Genomic DNA, 20,559 nt, shown 5'->3' with positions numbered 1-20,559 from the left:
ATAGTAGGTGGTTGCCATGACAGTGGTAATTGGAGGTACTAAACAGCAAGCTGCATGCAGTTAGCAAGTGGAGGACACTGACTGGTGCAGAGGCCACCACCTGATCATGTGCACCACCTACTAAAGCCAGGCTGCAATCTATTCAAAGCAGCTCAATCCATTTACTGGAGAGGGAGAGAGAGAGAGAGAGAGGGGGAGAGGAAGAGAAAAAGAAAGAAAAGGCAAAGCTCTTCAAACAAAAAGCTGACGTCACAGACATTTAGCCAGCTGTCATTCAACAAGACATCATTCCCACAACAGGTATGTGAGGTATATATACATGTAATAGCATGTAGTACCTGGTCCATCATAATGGGATAGATGATGTGGAATGAGTTATATGTGCCATCAGCTGTTGTTGCAAAGATGTTCAACTGAACAAGTGCTATGGACAATAGTGTCTGTCCCTGTGTGTAGTGGGCCATATCCATTAAATGTGCAGATCAGCACTGACAGACAAGATGTAAGCCATCATAGTGTGTGTAGTGTAATGGGAAGTATGTATATTTTGTGGCCAATAGCTGGTGGTGGAATTAATTCCATTATGATGGACATGTGGTAGCTACGGCCTACCACTGGCAGAATACTCAGGTGAATCTGCCATGTAGCATGCCAAAATGCAATAGGTGTGTAATAGGGTTACCTGCCATCAGCTCCTACATATACCCCTCTAATGTCAGGTCATGTCCATATGTGGCACCTGTCTGTGTTGTAGCAAGGCAGAACAGTGCAGCTGTGCAGGAAGGTGTTGTGAGATTGGGGAGCTGATGTTTGAATATACCCCACATACTGGTATGCATATGTGTACATAGGTCACATATATAATATTTAAAGATATATATGTATATCACCATGTATGTCCAGAAATGTACATATACCCATGTGTAGACATATATATGTGCACATATATATGAAGTCACTTATATCTACACACATATAGATAAATACTGATATGCAAATGTCTACATCTGTACAAACACACCCTCTAACAGACATGTATGGCAAGACATGTCCCCTATATCACTAGCACAGTGATGTGTGCTATGTGTGAGGCAGCAGCACACATAGCAATACAAACAGATATCTGCAGATGGCAGTGTCTGCACCATGGATGGTTATGTCACATGTTAGTCCCGTCCTAGCACCACATGCCTCTGCCTGTGAAGTATGCTATGAGAATATGGGGAAGTATGGCAGATACACATGTGGAGGTGGTCAGGATTGGTAGATATAAAGGACAGTCTACAGGGGTGGTATGTGACACATGTGGTGGGTAAACACTGTGGATGGTGTGTGTGGTCTGTGATGTGGACACATCACGGTCCCCAGTATGGGCACAATGGGAACAAGGCTCCCACCAAATCCCACTCTCAACAGCAGTACAAGTCCTGAAGGTGACAGGTCTGGGGGCTGAGCAGGAAGAGCATGTTGGCCATGTGAATGTGTACTGGGTGCCTCATACGGATGTAGGATGTAGCATATTCCTCATGTGTCTATGGAGCCTGGTATGAAACAGGCCATAGACCTGAGCTCAGGGGATAGGGACATATTGGTATGTGCCTGAGGGGGTGGCCCAACATCCCCTGGGTGGTTCCACCTGATGGTATGGCTGTAAAAGTACTCAAGGAGGTCCTTGGTTGGCGCACGCACATGTGATATGGCCGGGTATCCTGGACAGATGGGTGTGGAGAGGTGGATCAGCTGGCCAATGGAAGATATACATGTTATTGTGTCACTGTCATAGTACAAATGTTGGTAGTAATAGTCTAAACAATCCTGGTACATGTCCAACAGCATGCATAAACCCCCCCTATAACACAGACTGTCAGATGTGCAGCAATCTCGGTGCAGCCATACCACTGGCATATATGTAACCATAGTGGCCCTGACAATGGCATGCAAGTGAATAGTCTGTAACAGGCCGGCAATGTTAGTGTCCACACAGGGGACATGGCTACAATCATATAGCAGAAGGTGTGGTACACTACACAATCTGTCCAAATGGTAGTTAAGCTGTAGCCATACCAAATGAGTTGTGTGTATAGTCTGTTGAGGTTGATATGGTGAGGGGGCTGACAGAGATGTGGCTGGAAGCACATACACAGGCCAATATTGACATGTTGCTGTGATAACCTCATACATGTACTGTTGTAACAGGGTTTGTTGCAACATGTGTCCTATGAGGGCTATGAAGTCAGTAACTGTCAGGGCTTTCAACATCTACAGATGGCAATCCTCACACTACCTTCTGCAGTTTACAGATACATGCTCAGTGGGTATCACATGACACCAAGGGCACAACACACTGCCCAGTTTGCAGACAACCCTGTAGATGCGGATTCCTCATATACATAGTACTGACATGGCAGGTAATACAACATGTAGGACAGCCATACACACACACACACACACACACACACACACACACACACACACACACACACACACACACACACAGACAGACACACACACACACACACACACACACACACACACACACACACACACACACACACACACACACACACACACACACACACACACTCTCTCTTAAACCAACATTACTCCATATGCAGTATAGCAGCACTTACAGTCTGTAGTCAGGTCAGGCACATCCCCTCCTGTGTGTTGCCCTGTTTCCACAGTGTAAGTTGTTAGATGTAAATCGTCAATCCATTTGAGATGCATTTCACCAAATGCCACATTTAGTTCCTGCACACAGTGGATGTAAAGGGCCAACACCAAAATTATGTTCCTAGATATTGATGTGTGTTGCCATACAATTAGCTATGGGAATGTTACCACAGCTGTTCCCCATGCACTCAGCTAGAGGAGGACTGCAATCGGTGCAGAGGCCATCAGCTGATCATGGCCGTCACTTACAAAACACAAGCTGCTGCCTAGCAAATCGGGAGTACATCCCACATCCACCAGATGGGGTGTGGGTGGGACAGACAGAGACAATGTATGTCAGGGAAGGTGTGGGTGAGTACAACTTCAGCATGTTTGTGTCACAGTACACCAGTATGAGGTTTAAAACACCTGACTGACTATGCATAGCTATCATATGTGTATGCAGTTATTGCATGCGTCACATAGCTTACATGTTGGTGAGCTGTCCAGACATATATGTGCTGCTGTGATACAGTAGGTGTAGCACATGAAGAGGTGTCAGCATCAACACAGCCACACTCTGTAAGGGACTCATACACATTGCCAAACTTGGCAGGGTAATGAATACACTTTCTAACCACTTACCTTGCCACAATACAGTAATGCATAGGTATCAATTGGCCCTTAGGGGTTATCCTGGGGTTCTATGATCAAAGGATATGTGATGGTGTCTGACATTAGAGAGCATGCTTCAGTATGCCAATGGGGGTGGTACTGGTTGTGAATGAGGTTGGAAGCATCATACACCACACACACAGACACAGGGTGCTAGTACCAGCATGCATTTGTGCAGTGCTTCACGGGTGTGTAGTGGTTGATGGTGCCAGATGGCTGTAACTAGGCTACATGAGGGGTAAACCTTGGCATCAGGCCACATGAGAATGGTCTGCATTTTGGGTAAGGGGTCTAGTGTCTGGAATGGACCACACAGGTGGGTATAGTATTCACCATCCAGTCTCCTGGGTTGCTATTGTGCTTGGCCAGTGCTTTGCAATGCTTGGCATGTTTTTGTTCTATACACCATGACATGGACACTGTTTGGGATGTGCACACATCCCACATTCATGTACATTGGCATGCGGAAGTGTACGTGGTTTGTCTGGCTCATGTTGTGTACACAGAATGTTATCATCAGATGTGACAGTGCCGCCCTCATGTAGTGGGGCCAGGTAATGGACAGCAGGTTGACCCTGCACCTACATTGATAGAATGCTACAGATATTCCCTGGTATCAATGGCATCTGTCCATACAGGGCATGTGTGTAAGGCATGGTATGTCCTTTGTGGATCACAAGTGATGGAACCACAGTTGTTGCAAGCATCCAGTGGGAAACATAATGACAGCACACAGTCTGCAATTATGTGCCCATCGTACTGATGGACAGGGTGCCATGGCCTCTGTAGGCCACTGCATTCACACCATAGTTACTATTAGTTGCCAATATCCAGTGTAGTACACACATCATGGCTGTTGCCTCACCATGTGTGTGTGTGTGTATGAGACATGGGTTGAGAGTGTGCTCTGGGTAATACTGGGGTTGCTAACTGTGATTGCCTGGCCTTGATGTCACATGTATGGGTATGGATATGCACCCCAGCCTCTTGGCTATTTCACAACTGTTTTCCCTGTACAGTGGACATTATAATATGTACTAGGGCCACCATATAGGACAATTTCAAAACCCACTACACATTGGGGCCAGGTGTCACACACGCACAACCTCCTCCACACAGGATACGAGGCACAAACACACATGCACGCACATGCATGCACACACCTGTCATGTCCGGAAGTGGAACCCCTACCTACCTAATTTATTACACTACAGCACTACGCAGTTATAGTATGTGCCATGGTGATTACTGCAGTACTCCTTCCCCAGAGGTGTATATGACATTGGCTGGCATCAGCAGGATTGCCAAAGTAGGGAATTTGACATGTACTGAGTGTGACTAGCCTAAAATGCATTGCTCCCTACACAGACAGTGGAACACACACAAAACATCCAGAACATCCATGGGTGAGTATAGAACCCTACCAGGGTTCTGAATCACACTACAGCAGTATGCAGTTATGGCATGCGCTATGGAGATTACTGGGCTACAACCTTCCCAGAGGTGTATTTCGGGGTGGATGACATCAGCAGCCGTACCAAGGTAGAGCACTTAAATTGTAGGAGGTGTGCCTACCCTACAAAACATTGCTTTCTACACAGACAGGCACACAGTTACCAAGGCTGGGGTTAGAACACTTACTTAACTAGTTTATCACACCACAGTAGTACAGCACGTGCCATGGAGATTACTGGCCTATTACTTCTCCAAGGGTGTATTTCACATTTGATGACATTGGTACACTTGTCAAAGTGGACCAATGGAGGTTGTAGTGTCTGTGAATGGACTCAAAAGCATTGCTCCAAACACTAACATAGGAACACATCCACACATCCACACCTGTCATGTCTGGGAATAAAACACCTACCTACATAGTTTATCACACTACAGCGGTTCCCAGTTACAGGATGCACTATGGAGATCACTGGGCTACAGCTTCCCAGAGGTGTATTACTAGCTGGATGACATCAGTTGCCTTGCAAAGGTTGAGAATTTGGATTGTGAGGAGTGTGGCTAGCCTAAAAAGCATTACTCTCTACACAGACAAAAAGACACACGCAGTTGTCTGGGAACAGAATTCCTACCTAACAAGTTTATCACACAACAACATTACGCTGTTACAGGACACGCTATAGAGATTACTAGCCTTCAATCTTCCCAGAGGTGTATTTCTAGGTGGGTGACATCAGCAGCCTTGCCTAAGACAGACATGCACACAAACACAAACATACACACACAGTTGCCATATCTCGGATTAGAACACCTACCTAACTACTTCATCACATGACAGCAGTACACAGTTACAGGACATGCTATAGCGATTACTGGACTACAATCATCACAGAAGTGTATTTTTAGGTGGATGACATCAGCAGCCTTGCCTAAGTTGTGCATTTAAATTGTTGGGAGTGTGACTACCCTAAACGACATTGCTCTCTACACAGTCAGACACGCACACAAACACAGTTGGCAAACCTGGGATTTGAACTACTACCTAACTAGCTTATCACACTACAGCAGTTATGGGATGCACCATGGAAATTACTAGGCCACAGCTCTCCCAAAGGTGCATTTCACACTGGATGACCTCAGCAGGCTTGTCATAGTAGGGCTATGGGGAGGGCAGTGTGTGTGCACGTGCCATTACCCATTCATCTAGGGGTTGTCATGCCACATGCGGGCACACACAGGGTCATATTTCACAGGTAAGAGTATGCAATTGCTAGATGACTACTTCCTTGTACAGTCACGTTGCACAGCTGGCATGTGCACCACATAGTCTGTACTGCTGACAGATACTCGTGGCTAGTATCTGCAGTGAGTGGCATCTGCACTTCATGTGTTTGGGGCCCTTTGGCTGTGTGATAGGTGGGACAGGTCTGGGTGGCTCCTTGTCACAGTGACCCTCTTCCACACATCTAAGTCAATCTAACTTTGGCTTATTAAAGAGTGTTATCCTTACATATATGTCTGTATTCCTATCCACTCTGTGTGAAAGGCATAAGTGGTGCATACTGATGAGTGCATGCACTGACAACTGTGACTGCCAGGTATGTCTTGGTCCACTGGTGTTTGCAGACATGGCCTTCATCTGTTTAAGTGTGTGAGCATGCCCAGTGTAACCTTTCAGTATGTTGTTGACTTACATTGCCTTCATTTCTCTATGTGTATGAGCATGCCCAGTATGGCCATCTGTATTGCATGTGTGGGTCAAGTCCAGGTAGTTTGTACTGCAGTGCTGATGTTTGTGTTATAGACAGACAGGCTGCAAGCTCTTTCTGCCGGGCATCCATCGATCAGTTGGCATTGACTTTTACTACATTTCTGCATAGCGGGGGGGGGGGCACACCTTACTATTTATACATTTCTACACAGGATTGGGGGGGCACACCTGACTGTTACTATATGTCTACATAGGATGGGGGGCACATCTGACAATTGTACACATTTTCTAGGACTGTACTGGTATGTCGGGTACTCCATTTCAGTCTGTGGTCTTACCTATCACACTGGCTAGAGGCATATGAGTGTTCTACAGAACTTAGCTTATAATTACCTACATATTAGTGTCTGACTTCCTAGCCTTCACAACTGACATCCCACTGCCTGGCCTGCTGTAGTCAGTCTGTGTAAGCCTGGGGGGGTTGCCCATAGGATTCATTCAGAGGCCATAGCACAGCCTATGTTTGTGTTTGTCTACACCTGTCCTGCTGGCCATGACTGTTGTTGGGTATGTGACCCCCCCTACTGGCATGTGTGAGTCACTTACCTTGTGGGTGTCCTAGTATTGAGGGTAGTGCTGCAGGGCTGCCTACGTCAGATGCACATAGTACACTCCCTACACATGGTTAGGCACAGGTAGTGTAATGTTTGGCATCTCTTTTACTGTATGTGAGAGTCAGAGAGAGGTGTTATTCCCTTGGGTTCCTCCCGTGTCAGTGTATGTGCTATGTGTTGCCTGGTTGCCAAGGCATACTGGGCATGCCTCCTTTTGCCTACTGGGGCAGGCTCAGGTTGTTCCTCCTATGAGTCATTCTGTGCCCGTGTAGGCCTTGGCAATGGTGGGGGGCTGTGTGGACCTGCCCCATACTGTTCCTGCTGCAGCTGTTTCCACAGGATCATATTGTGTAGCATGGCACATACAATGACAATTAGGGTACATGTAGCTGGTGAGTACTGCAAGGCTCCACTGGATGTGTCCAGGCACTGGAACCATGACTTGCGCATCCCAAACACATGCTCTATTATGATTCTTGTTTGTGCATGTGCCTCAATATGGAGTTATTGTTCTGGTGTGTGTGCCTTTCTGATGGGTGTCATCATCCACGGCTCCAGTGCGTATCCAGCATCCCCCATTAGGTGACCATGTGGGACATTGCCATTGGCAAATCTCTGATACAGTTGTGTCAGATGCCAGATGTTGGAATCGTGATCGCTTCCAGGGCAGCCAGCACACATGTTCATTATTATGCCCTGAGCATCTCACACAACCTGACAGTTGATGAAGGGGAAGCCCTTGCGGTTGATGTAGACCTTACCCCACTTACTGGGTGGTGCTTTGATGCATATGTACGTGCAGTCTATAGCATCCACTACCTCAGGGTATGCTGCTATTTGGTGGAACAGTTGCATATTGCTGGCCAACGCCTCATGGATGTTGGGGAAATATACATGCTCACCAACATGTGCTGACATGGCATCCAGGAACTGGTGGAGTACCCTGAATGCTGATGCCTGTGAGATCCCCATCATATCCCCAGTTAGCCTTTGGAAGGTACCTGTAGCTAGTATTTTTAGGCCTACACATACCTTTGTATCCACTGGGATGGTGTCCCCCCTGTTAGTTCTGTGTGTGAAGCGTGGTCGGCACAGCTCAACAATTTGCTGTAGGAGGTCCCTGTCCACCCTATAGCACTCCACTATCTCCAGCTCATGTAGCCCTTGGTAGGTTACCCTGGGTCTGTACACTCTTCTCTGTCTCCTCACTGTGGGTTGCTCAGCAGCACTCACATCCTCACCACCCTCATCCTCTTCCACAAGTTGTTGTATGGTAGCTATTGTAGCTCCTAACATTTTGCAGTTGTGAGTGTTAAAAGTTCCCCGCTTGTTTACACCGGTGGTGTAGAGTGTGGGAAAAAACAGAGGAGAAGGTGTTTGCTTAGCTTATATTTGTGTTCTAGGCTGGGCTGGTCTGCTGCCTGTGTAAATGGCTGATTCTGATACATTTCAGCTGCCAGCTAAGCTAGTTCTCCTTGATTACCTTCCTACTGCTGTTTTCCCTTCCCATTGCCTTCCTGTTTAAGCCCGTGTGTGCGCCACGCAAACAGAGTGCTCAAATGTGCACACTGCTGCTATTTCCTGGTTTAACCTCTTTTTTCTTCCTGTATAACCCGGTGCGCTCTGCGCACACCTGCTTAGGCTTTGTAAAGACTGCTAGGCAGGTTTAGATACACCCCCTAGATTAGCTGTGCTTAGCTAGGGGCATCCCCGAGCCATAGGGCTCCAATCTGCTTACAGTATGCCTGACATACACCCCCATGATGTCACCTACCTCCTAGGCTTTCACCCAGCTATTCATACTCTTACACTGTTGGGACCTGCCTCACATCCTGGGCTAAACTGGGATTCACTATCCTTCCCCTCATTTGCATAGGATTGCCTGATAATGCATAGATACAGGTCTCATACTGAGCCTCCCCCCTTAGCAACCACTACTCACTTGCCATGTTGTCTTCTCCCTGCCATTGACCTGCATGGAAGAATACTGATTTTAGTTAGAATGCTTAATTTATGTTCATTTTGTTACCCCCCCCCCCCGATCCCGTTTGCATGCCACTGCCCTATGCTTAAATAGCCGGGATCAGCTAATAGGAATTAGAAGTTGATTTTTTAAATTTTTCTACTGTTTGCAATGCAGTGGTGGTGCTGCGGTAGTGTTGTAACCTCACAGTAAGACATTGTCCTGTTCGATTGTCTGCTAGAGCGTCTTCTTTGTGGAGACATGTGTGAATGGGCATACCTTCGTTGAAGGTTGTGCATCAGGGCCGGCAACTCGGCACATAAAAATCTACTGCCAATCATTAGCAGACAGGAGTTCGACTGTGGTGACCCCTAACCGGGAAACGCCAAAAGACACAACAACAACGACTGTTTGCAATGCCAATGGCCTTATACCCAGCCATTGGCATGCTTACTACATGATATGCAGCATTTATTTGGGGCTGTCATAGCTCGTTTATGGATTTTGCAGACATGTACTCGGTTACTAACCGAGTACATTTCTGCTAATTGCACTAGTCTTGCACGGACGGTAGCAAGCTTTCTGGATCACAAATTCACCTCATTTGCATGGATTTCTCCTGCTAATGGGGTGATTTGCATCAAGGGCTTCGTCCATACAAGATTAGTGCAGGAGCGCTCTTGCACACCCCTGCAGGCTGTTTCTGGATCTCACAGCAGACATATTGCCTGGTTGAGCTCCTGCTGTGCAAGCTTTTGAGAGTCTGGGGGAATATTTTTTGGACAATTTTTCTTAACTTGAGTGGTGTAGTGCTCCACAAGTTGACTTTAATTGGTGAAGACATGAGACAAAATTAGGAACATGATATGAAATCATACAGTTGACTTGTACACTGCTGGTATTTCAGTTGCCAATGCTAGAGCAGTGCAGTATATCTCTTAGCTCTATGCTTTCATATTATGCTTCGAATTTTGGCTCATGTCTTCCCCTTGTCTTTAGCAATATTTGTGATTTCCTCATTGCTACTTTTTAAAGACAGCGGTGTTTCCTTTTTTTTTTTATTTCCCCAAGCCAAGACATGAGAATTGAAGTGCATTGGTGCTCAGCATATGGCATAAACTATAGCAGCTGTTTGCTGCTACATTTTTAAAGTAGTAATGTTTATTTTTTCCTCTTGCCTCCTGCCAACAGTTGGAATTGCAGCATCTTAACCTTCATATGTGGAGTGCAGTAGCTGCTTGCTTCATTGTAGCAAGCAGTTACTACAGTTGTATTGGATCCCTCCACATACATACACTGGTAAGGACGTTAGAATTAACAAGTTTTAGTGCTGAGTGTGTGGCATAAAACTGTGGTAGCTGCTTATTACATTTTAAAGGGAGGCAAGAGTCCCTCACCAATCTCACAAGACACCCACACTTCAGAATTGTAGTACTTTAGTGCTCTATGTGTGAACTGTAGCAGCTGATTGCCAGAAGTGTAGCAAGGAGTTACTTCAGTGTAAAAGAAGAGGAGTTTTTATTTTCTTATATTTCGTAACTTCAAAAATGAAGCACCTTAGTGCTCCACATGTGGTATAAACTGTAGCAGCTGGGACTGCTGCTTTCTACAAATATAAACTAAAATATAAATCTGATGTGCATCTGTTAACTTTACTGGTTTACTATGCCTACCTTGCAAATTCAAATGCTACTGAATTAATTTATTATATTAAGCCACTCCACAGTAACACATATATACTTCACTGATGTGCTGTAAATGAATTATTGGCTTTGACAGATAAATACAGAATTGATATCAGCTTATAAAACTGAATTATTTAAAAAGTAATTTATTTATGTTGTATATAATGTGGCTATTCAACAGCAATACACTAGAGCAGGGCATGGGTAAATTATATTTTTAACCATTGTGAATATTTGATCCTGGGACTGTGTTCTCATGACTAAATGATGCCCTACACCATGGTTAAAACATGAATTGCACATTATCGGTTTTGTTTTATTAACATTTTGTAGTATGGTTATATAGCAAATTATAATGCAAAAAATAAAAAAAACAGCAATTACTTTTTTAGAGATGACCAATAAAACTGATCAGGACTTTGGTATAATAAGATCATATTATTAATAAAGACAATCAATATAAAGACCAAGTTATGAAAAACTGATCAGATCTTTGGACGCATACAAAAGGTATTGGATCTAAAAATTATTTTTATATTTCTGTACGTACAGTGAAACTCAAACCAGCTTTACAGTGTACAGTTTCAAATATCTTACTCTTTTTTATAGCCAGTAGCTGAACAGAAGGTATAAAAAAAATATATCAGAAAACATGATGTGAAGACAGGCTAAATGAACATAGTATGGCTATGAAATATGGTACAGCTCTTTTACAACCCATTAACTGAAGCACTTTCAATGAAATAAATACGCTCAATGACATGATGTGAAAAAATTCTTAAAAGGAGGCAGGCTCCCCATACTCAGTGCAAGGGCTACATTACCTCCACCACCAACTATTATAACTAACTGTTACAGAGCAAGAACTAAAGGGAAATTATACAGTTTGTCTTAGTCAAACAGGCTTTGATCATTCTGCAAATGGCTGTCATTGAACCATGCCGAGAAAAGCCATAATCTTAACATCTAAGCTTGTCAAAGTAACCAAAACAGTTTAAATACATGTATCTTTCGAAGGAGGACACACAGAAAGAAAGATTTATTTATTTATTTATTTAATTAACATTTGTTAACCAGGAAAGTCCAACTGGGAGAGAGGCCTGAGGAGAAAATCTTCAACATGTTATAAACATTTTTAAGTAGACATTCAGTAATATACATGAAGAGAGATTAAGAAATAGGCATTGACCGTTACATGTACATTTGCTAATCAGATTGCATTCATTTAAAAATAGAAGCAGCTGTTACAGTATGACAGATACTTGTGCATTATTAGATGTTGAACACTGAACATTTGAATAGCTGTGTAAGTGGGTCTGTCAAATAGATAATAGATCGTGTGATTAGTGGTCAGAAGTTGAAAGAAATGAAGGTGAAGGAAAGAACTGACAGGTAATATGGTTAATACTGTAGTTAAGAGGTGGTGTGTATACCATCTTCAGAGGCAATATATATATATATATATACATATATATATATATATATATATATACATATATATATATATATATATATATATATATATATATATATATATATATGGATCACCTTTAAAACCTCGAAACCGCGTTTGCCCGACACACTAATGACCGAACCGAAAAGACCGACAACATAAAACGCCGACAACGCAAAACACCGAAAACCATTACACCAACACACTACACGTAAACAACACAGTACACCACATAACATATGCACTATCCCTAACCCAAACCCTAACCCTAAGGTCCGACACTACCGCACACTTACCCTACCTGCACCTAACCTAACTCACTTACCCACCCTAAACACACAGTCCCTCGCTATCGCACACACACCTACCTGCACCCTAACCCTAACTCACTTACCCACCCCTAAACCCACAGTCCTCGCTGCACACACACCCTACCTGCACCCTAACCCTAACTCACTTACCCACCCCTAAACCCACAGTCCCTCGCTATCGCACACTTACCTGTCCGCTCCTAACATTAAATCCCTCACTCGATCGCACACTTACGAGTCCGTCGGTTCTCACCTTTTCGGTCATCTGCGCTGGTATTCGTCCTGTCGGATTCCGTTTCGGGCAAACGCGAGTTCGAGATTTTAAAGGTGACCCATATATATATATATATATATATATATATATATATATATATATATATACATATATATATATATATATATATATATATATCATCTATCTCTCTCTCTATATATATATATATATATATATATATATTTTTTTTTTTTTTTTTTTTTTCACTTCATAAGCCTGAAAGCCAAAAAATCTTGAATTTCAGAAGACTGAGACCAAAATCTTGACAGTACGAAAGACTGAAAACTCAAAATACTGACTCTCAGAATATTGAAAACACACAGGGTACCAACACTTACTATATTCTAGGACAACTACATACAGAAACAAATAAAATATAAACCATTTGCCACTTCTCCAAGTATAAGCGGGGGGGCAAGCCTCCTGCACCCCCCCATGTTGGAGGCTGCTACTTAGATATATCAACGCCGACATCACACTCCACAGAGCAAAATGGCAAACATGTCATTACATCTTTTATGACTGCCTGTTGTAACCTTAGTCATGTTCTCTTCTAACTTGCTATACAACAACATAACTCATGTTAGTGTAGTGAAGTGTAATCTCGGAGTTGATATATTTTAAGTAGCAAGGGGAGTGGGGGGCACAGCCCCCTGCTTTTATACTTGGAGAAAAGTAATACAGTTTATCTTGTATTTGTTTCTGTATTTATTTCTGCTGCAATATATTAAGTGTTGGTATCCTGTGTCTTTTCAGTATTCTGAAATGCAGTATTCTGAGATTCAGTATTTTGAGTTTTTAGTCTTTTGAACTTTCAAGATTTTGGTCTCAGTCTTTTGAAATTTAATATTTTGGGCTTTCAGTCTTCTGAAGTGAGTATATATATGTATATATATATATATATATATATATATATATATATATATATATATATATAGGATCTATATTATATAACCGAAAGTGCTAGTCAGCGAACGCTCACATCATCTAAAACACCACAGTTCGAAAGGGTGTTTGTGGGGTCGGGGTACAGTGAGGGGTGGAGTATTTGCCCTTTCCTCAATGTAGTGCGACCTCGGAGTTGGAATATATAGTAAGCGGGAGGTGTGGGGGCATAGCCCCCCACAATACGAAGTTCGATCTCTGGCGTTTTCGCTCATGTGAGCATTCGCTGACTTTTCGCTTTATATATATATATATATATATATATATATATATATATATATATATATATATATATATATATATATATATATATATATATATTATATATATATGTGTGTGTGTGTGTGTGTGTGTGTGTGTGTGTGTGTGTGTGTGTGTGTGTCTGTGTGTGTGTGTGTGTGTGTGTGTGTGTGTGTGTGTGTGTGTGTGTGTGTGTCCGGGATTCAAGATGCTCGGCGCAAGGATGGTTTTAGCCTTGCACCGAGCATCCTCAATACAGAAGGCACAGCAGCTCCATATGAATATGTATGAGGGCATGCCGCTGCACCCACAACGTGCACAGGAAACGTGTGCGAGTGCAGGGGGCATGTACAAGTGCTCTACGGAGGAGTAAACATGCCCCAACAGCTGCACAACCTAGTATGCTTACTATTAGAGGCCACCTCTAATAGTAAGCTAGTAAGTCAGTGACTGCGGGTACCAAAATGTATGCAAGGCATACAAGAGTGTCCACAAACAGTCAAATAAAAATGAAGAAGTAAACACACAAGCACATAGTGCAATATTGAGCCCCGTCTCTAGAACTTTCACAACTAGAATCACCATGTCCCTATTTTACATTTCTATTGCTGCAGTATCGAAAGTTTTAGCACAGCGCAGCGTGTTTCCGCGTCACTGCTCTCCGCTGATCATAGCTTACACATCAGCATCATTCAAATAGAGAAAACCATGCAGCATCAAATTAAATGTCAGTAGTGTAGTGGGTAGATCATCCACCTAATGAATTGGCATTCACGGTTTGTGTCCAACTATAGCACATATCATTTTCCCTGTGGAATGAATGTTGTTTTGCTGTAAGACCGACATAACATGTAAGCGTGAACTTGAGCATCACATTAGATATTTAACCAAATCCATTCAAACAAAGTGGTACTGTCATAATGAATAAGGCACTAGTACGCAGGTATAAGCACAAATAAGCAGCAGTAAACATATATAAGTACCATTAAACAAGTGTGAGTGCACTTGTGCGGGTGTAACAGTGCCCAGCATATATGTATACATATATATATATATATATATATATATATATATATATATATATATATAAATATATATATATATATATATGTTGTTGTTGTTGCTGTCTTTTGGCATTTCCTGGTTAGGGGTCGCCACAGCGGAACAGTCGTCCGATAATGATTGGCAGTAGATTTTGACGAACCTCAAGGTGCAAGCTCGACGTTCAACCTTCAATGAAAGCACGCCCATTTACGCATGTCTTTCGAATGCCCACCCAACTGTGGGGAGGACATGCAGACTCCACACAGAAGGCACTCCCCGCACTCCAACCGAGAATCAAATGGGAGAACCTCTTGCTGTGAGGCAACAACGCTACTGCTGCACCACCGCATATACATATATATATATATATATATATATATATATATATATATATATATCTATGAAGAATAATGTCGTAACAAGAAAGCATACAAAAGGAATGAGAATGGAATCATCAGCAACTCAAGTGTTATATAGCACTGGTTGTCGACCAAATGAGCTGTCGACCAAATGAATGTCGATCAAATGGTCTGTCGATCTTATGAAGTAGACCCATATATATATATATATATATATATATATATATATATATATATAGAAAACTGTAAATATACACATGTATATAGCTATGCTATGATACAGCTGTTATGAATTACATATTTTCACAGGCTGTGCGTATGGGGGTGAGGGCTCCAATCAACGAACGTATAACACGTAGCATCACCCCCCCCCCCCAGCTAGGCCGGTGAAACATACAGGCACACAATAAAAGTAAACACACCACTGCTTCCCAGCCCACAGTCAGGATACTACAAGTGGGAGAGACCTGTCAGGTCTAATCTTGAAACAAAGACATTAATATCCCTTGTGGGACACCCCAAAAATTTATGATAATCTGAATCAGTCCCTGTAATGATTCATCAAAGCAGGCCACGTGCAAGTGTTGGCTGGCGCAGTCGTATTAGGATCGTTCCAGGGATGTAACTAATATTCCGAAATGGGCATAGCTGACGTCCATACCTCTCAACCCCTAAGAGTAACTCCACTGGACAGGACATAAACCATTGGGGGAACAAATAGGGACCATACCTCTCAACTGTCCTTGATTTCAAAAAATGTCCCTGAGTTTGCCTCCAATTTTAACCCTGTTCCTCTTAATCCCTCCTAAAACCGCTGACTTTTGGAGGAAAGGTGGTGAATTACACATAATGAATAATGACAACAATTAACAGTTATAAACTTCATTTACCTCAGAAAATGTGTATTAATTCATATGCTCTGAGTCTGTCAATGTGTCAAGTTAATAGCACTAATATTTTAATTGTGTCCCTAACAGTCCCTGATGTTGTCATGACATGTCCCTTATTTAGGTGATATTTGTCCCCAACAGTTTGAGAGGTCTGATAGGGACAGAAAGCATATATTCCACTTACAACCTTAGAAAGATGATAGAATAATAGGTATGCAGTAGCATGACTCGGCTGAAGGATGTGAGTTCCAAAACCCAAGTACTTGTCAGTATTTAATGGTGTCAGTTCCCATGTATTAGCCAGACAGGTGCAGATTGTAAGAGGAACACACCAAAAGTATGAATCAAACTCTGGGCAGGCCTTGGATTCCGTACAGTCGAACGGCATGCTTACGCCTAATGGGCAGCCATTCCTGATACTGTAGGCATGTAGTCCGATGTAATAGGCATCACAAGGTAATATCGTAGTCCTCACTCCCACCCAGGGGTGTGAGTGTCAGATGCAAACACCAAATGCGGTGCATGACAAGTGCAGAAGCAAGAGGGCGTAAGCCTGTTTGGCCACTGGTATGCGAGTATCACACTGGTGAAGCAATGTGAGGCTAACTTAGTGTAAGAAACTGTAACCGGAGGTTAGCATTGCTTATCTCCATGCAAACCCGCACACACCTGCTCACATCTGCTTTAAAGTGCCTTAATCACAATGTATCCAACAGCTCATGTTCTGGCCAGCAACAAAATAAACTGCCTCTGCAAGGCTAGAACTCAGGACCCTGTACATCACAGTCATAGTAGTAAACCACTACATCATGATAGCAATACACATAAAGTAGGTATCAGCAAACTAATCCTCACAACAGGGAAACAAATCAAATATGTGAGCTGAATCTATGTACAGTATAATGTTCTATAACCTGCCACAGACCATAAATATGTGAATTGGTTACTGCAGTAAACATAGAGTTGAGGTGTCACTGTAATAAGGTTCTGAGGTCCCCAGGATCCCATACAGTGTATGTACACATGAATGACGGATACCAGACACATATATAGCCTGTAATGAGTAAGACATCATTGACAAAAGTCAAATATAATGCTAGATAACCAATAAGCAATGCTAACTGCCGCACAACCCAACTAAGTAATTGTAAGCAATGTGTAGGGAAGCCAGTACACTATGCCCACAGGTACACCTCCTTAAGAAGTGCCAACCTGCAGTAAGCATGTGTACCCATAGCTTAGCCTTTTCGAAACCGGCCAATTACAGAAAAGTGCAGGAATCCGGCCCTACTTAAACTGAAGAGGTGGGAATATGGTTCATAACTGGTTGTAGCATCCCCCTGCAGGTAGAATGGCTGGAGTGGGAGAAAGCACTCACTTTAGAGCACAGTGCTGGGGCATCCAGGAGTCCAAATTCATGGTATGGCTCCTGGTAAAGCACCATGACAAGAGACTACTGCAGGGCCAGTACCAGGGCTCGCAGTACAAAATGGAGGCCTGGGACAGTCTCGTCCGTGACCTCACTAGTGCCACAGGTATTCCCCGGATGGTGAGCAGGTCAGGCACCACCATGTAGACCTGAAGCGGCGGAGGGGGGATGTCCTGGAACAGTGGATCCAGGAAGCAAGGCAGATGCAGAATGTCCCAGAACTGAGTAAGTACTTCTTCCACTAAGTAGTTAATAATTGCTTAGCTTGTGTATACTATGGATAGTTATGGTTAAATATCAATGTACTTCTCTGACAGCTGCAGATGAACGTGCTGTGAACTAGCAAGCCTATGATGCTAGGCTGCAAAGGATGTGTCGCAAGGCAGGTTAGTAAATAGCCTGCATGTACTGTCATAAGAAATAAGTGTAACAGCTTCAGAAAGTGTCGTACCAGTATACAGAATAGTGTAATATGCTGCGAATAAAGGTGTAACTCCTGCATTGCTTCTGTTTACTCTGCAGTCATATGTTGTTGTACTGTTGCAGTTATTAAATAGTACTGTTGTAGTAAGCAGTTACCCACACTGTGGTATGTAGATAACATGTTTATGAAGTGCTGTATAACAATGTCGGAAGTGCATACAGGTCAGTCATATTAGACAAAATACATTGCAAAGCGTCACAATAATTGAATGATAGCATAGTGTACAGTGATTTTAACTGTAATGCTTTTGTCACACACAGCAGGGCTTTGGATCCCAGGAGCACTAGTAAGTTGTATGCATAATCATTCCACACAACTGCACACAGTCTGTTAGAATGTTCAGAGAGAAAGCTGTATGCATATTTACACTTAACAACTGCACAGATTGTGCTAGAATGCTTAAATAGAGAGTGGTATGCATATTCATACCCCTCAACTGTTCTAATCTGCCCAGTATGTCCTGATAAACAGCCCACATCACCTGTCTTTTGCCCTGTATCCCTGCCAAATTAGTGTGAAGATCCAAGAAATGTATGCAGCTGTTAATGACATATAACTGATAGTCAGACTTCTACATAGTCAGAGAATGCACATGCAAACATACCTGTCATCCCATCATCTCACCCAAAGTGCATGAGAGCAGTCTCAAAACATGCTGCATTAACACCTGCATCTTGCCAAGCCTGTACATAAGACACAGGTCACGTACATACTAATCTACAAACATACCATTTTACTATATAACGCCATTGGGTAGTGTATAAATACAGGTAAGGGACAGACCACTCCAGTGACTATTAATGTTGTGAAAACCACAAGGATTTATTAGTTGTTAATTGAACACTCTTTCTCTCTCACCCCTACCATATGTGCAAAAATAACTGATTTACACAACTCATTTGGTATGTTTACACACCTAACCTTTGTTGGGACATATGTCCTATTGGTTTATAAATATTCACATCTGTTTCTATGCATGTGCCATGTTAAAATACTCCCATATTAGTGGCCTGTTGCTATCAATGAAACCTGCATGTCGTTGTAATGACCACTGTTTACCCATATATGCATGTGTTTTGCCTGCTCTGCAGCAATTTATATCTGGTGCCCTGGGTAATGGGAATACCTATTCATGCTGTTATAACTAATCATGAATGCTGTTGACTATTACTAACCTATATCTGCCTTAAACATGCTACAACATAGCTTGTATGGAAAGGCTGGTCCCAGTGGACCTACCTGTCCCACCTCAGCTGGCCATGGCACCAGGCACCAGCACATCTGGGGCCCAGCCTTGGACCTCCTCGTCAGTTGGCCCTGCACCACCTTTGGGTGAAACTGCTACAGGGGATGGGGCTCGACTCCCCCCTCGGAGTGGGAGCGGACAGGAACCTGTCACCCATGGTACGGTCCAGGCCGTGGTGCGTAGGGAGCTCGAGAGGGAGATTTGAGACCACCTATGCTAGCTTGAGGGCTGAGTGGCACAACCAGAGGGTGAGCCTGCCCTCTTAGACAGCACCCAACACAGCCACCTTCTGGGTTGTGAAGGTGCAGTGGTGACTGCCCATGGGTGGGGACCTCAGTCCCACTGTATCCATTGGTGGGCTCATGGGCTTGCGACTTCCAAACACCCCTCCCCATCCAAGGTTTCCCTCCCCCACATGTGGTATATACCGCCCCTGTACGCGTCTTGTTTGTTTTGTCTGTCATCCTACCCAACCTATCCTCCCTGATCATACCTACTCTCCTTCCTCAACATCCCACTCTCACTTAAACATAATAATAAAAAAGGGCAATCTGTTCCCACAAACAAAGCATGCCCCATACATAGCTGTACATTTCGCACACATGTAAATGTTTCTAATTGGTATCACAACATACTTTGTTGTCCTCACTCCTCTCTCATGGTTGAGGCTGCCAAATGTCCCGCCAAATTTATTGCAGATGCACAGCTGTTGCTGTTGAAGAAATTGACAGCTATGGACCTTCCCTACACCTTTCCTGTACATCCCTAGCTATTTTCCCTACTGTCTTTCTCTCTCTTTGTGCCCCTTTTTCAGCACTTTCCTATCAGCCTTTTTTCTTTTATTTTAAAGAAATTAGCGCTGGGATAAGTGTGAGTAAGCACTTTTAAGCAGCAGTGAGTGAGTTTCAACCTGTTTGCTCTGGGATAAGCATTGCCTACACAGCTTAAGCAACCAAGTAGGTAACTGTGTGTAAGGAACTGTGACCAAATGTAACCACTACTTACTGTCACACAAAACCCGTGCACACCCGCTCACAACTGCTTAAAAGTGCCTTAATCACTCCATATCCAACGGCCCTTGTTCTGCCCAGCAACAAAATAAATGGCCTCTGCAAGGCTCGAAACCAGGACC

This window comes from Protopterus annectens, chromosome 5.part1 (assembly GCF_019279795.1).
Source record: "Protopterus annectens isolate FY-2018-M chromosome 5.part1, PAN1.0, whole genome shotgun sequence".
Taxonomy (NCBI): domain Eukaryota; kingdom Metazoa; phylum Chordata; order Ceratodontiformes; family Protopteridae; genus Protopterus; species Protopterus annectens.
This window is presented reverse-complemented; position numbering follows the sequence as displayed.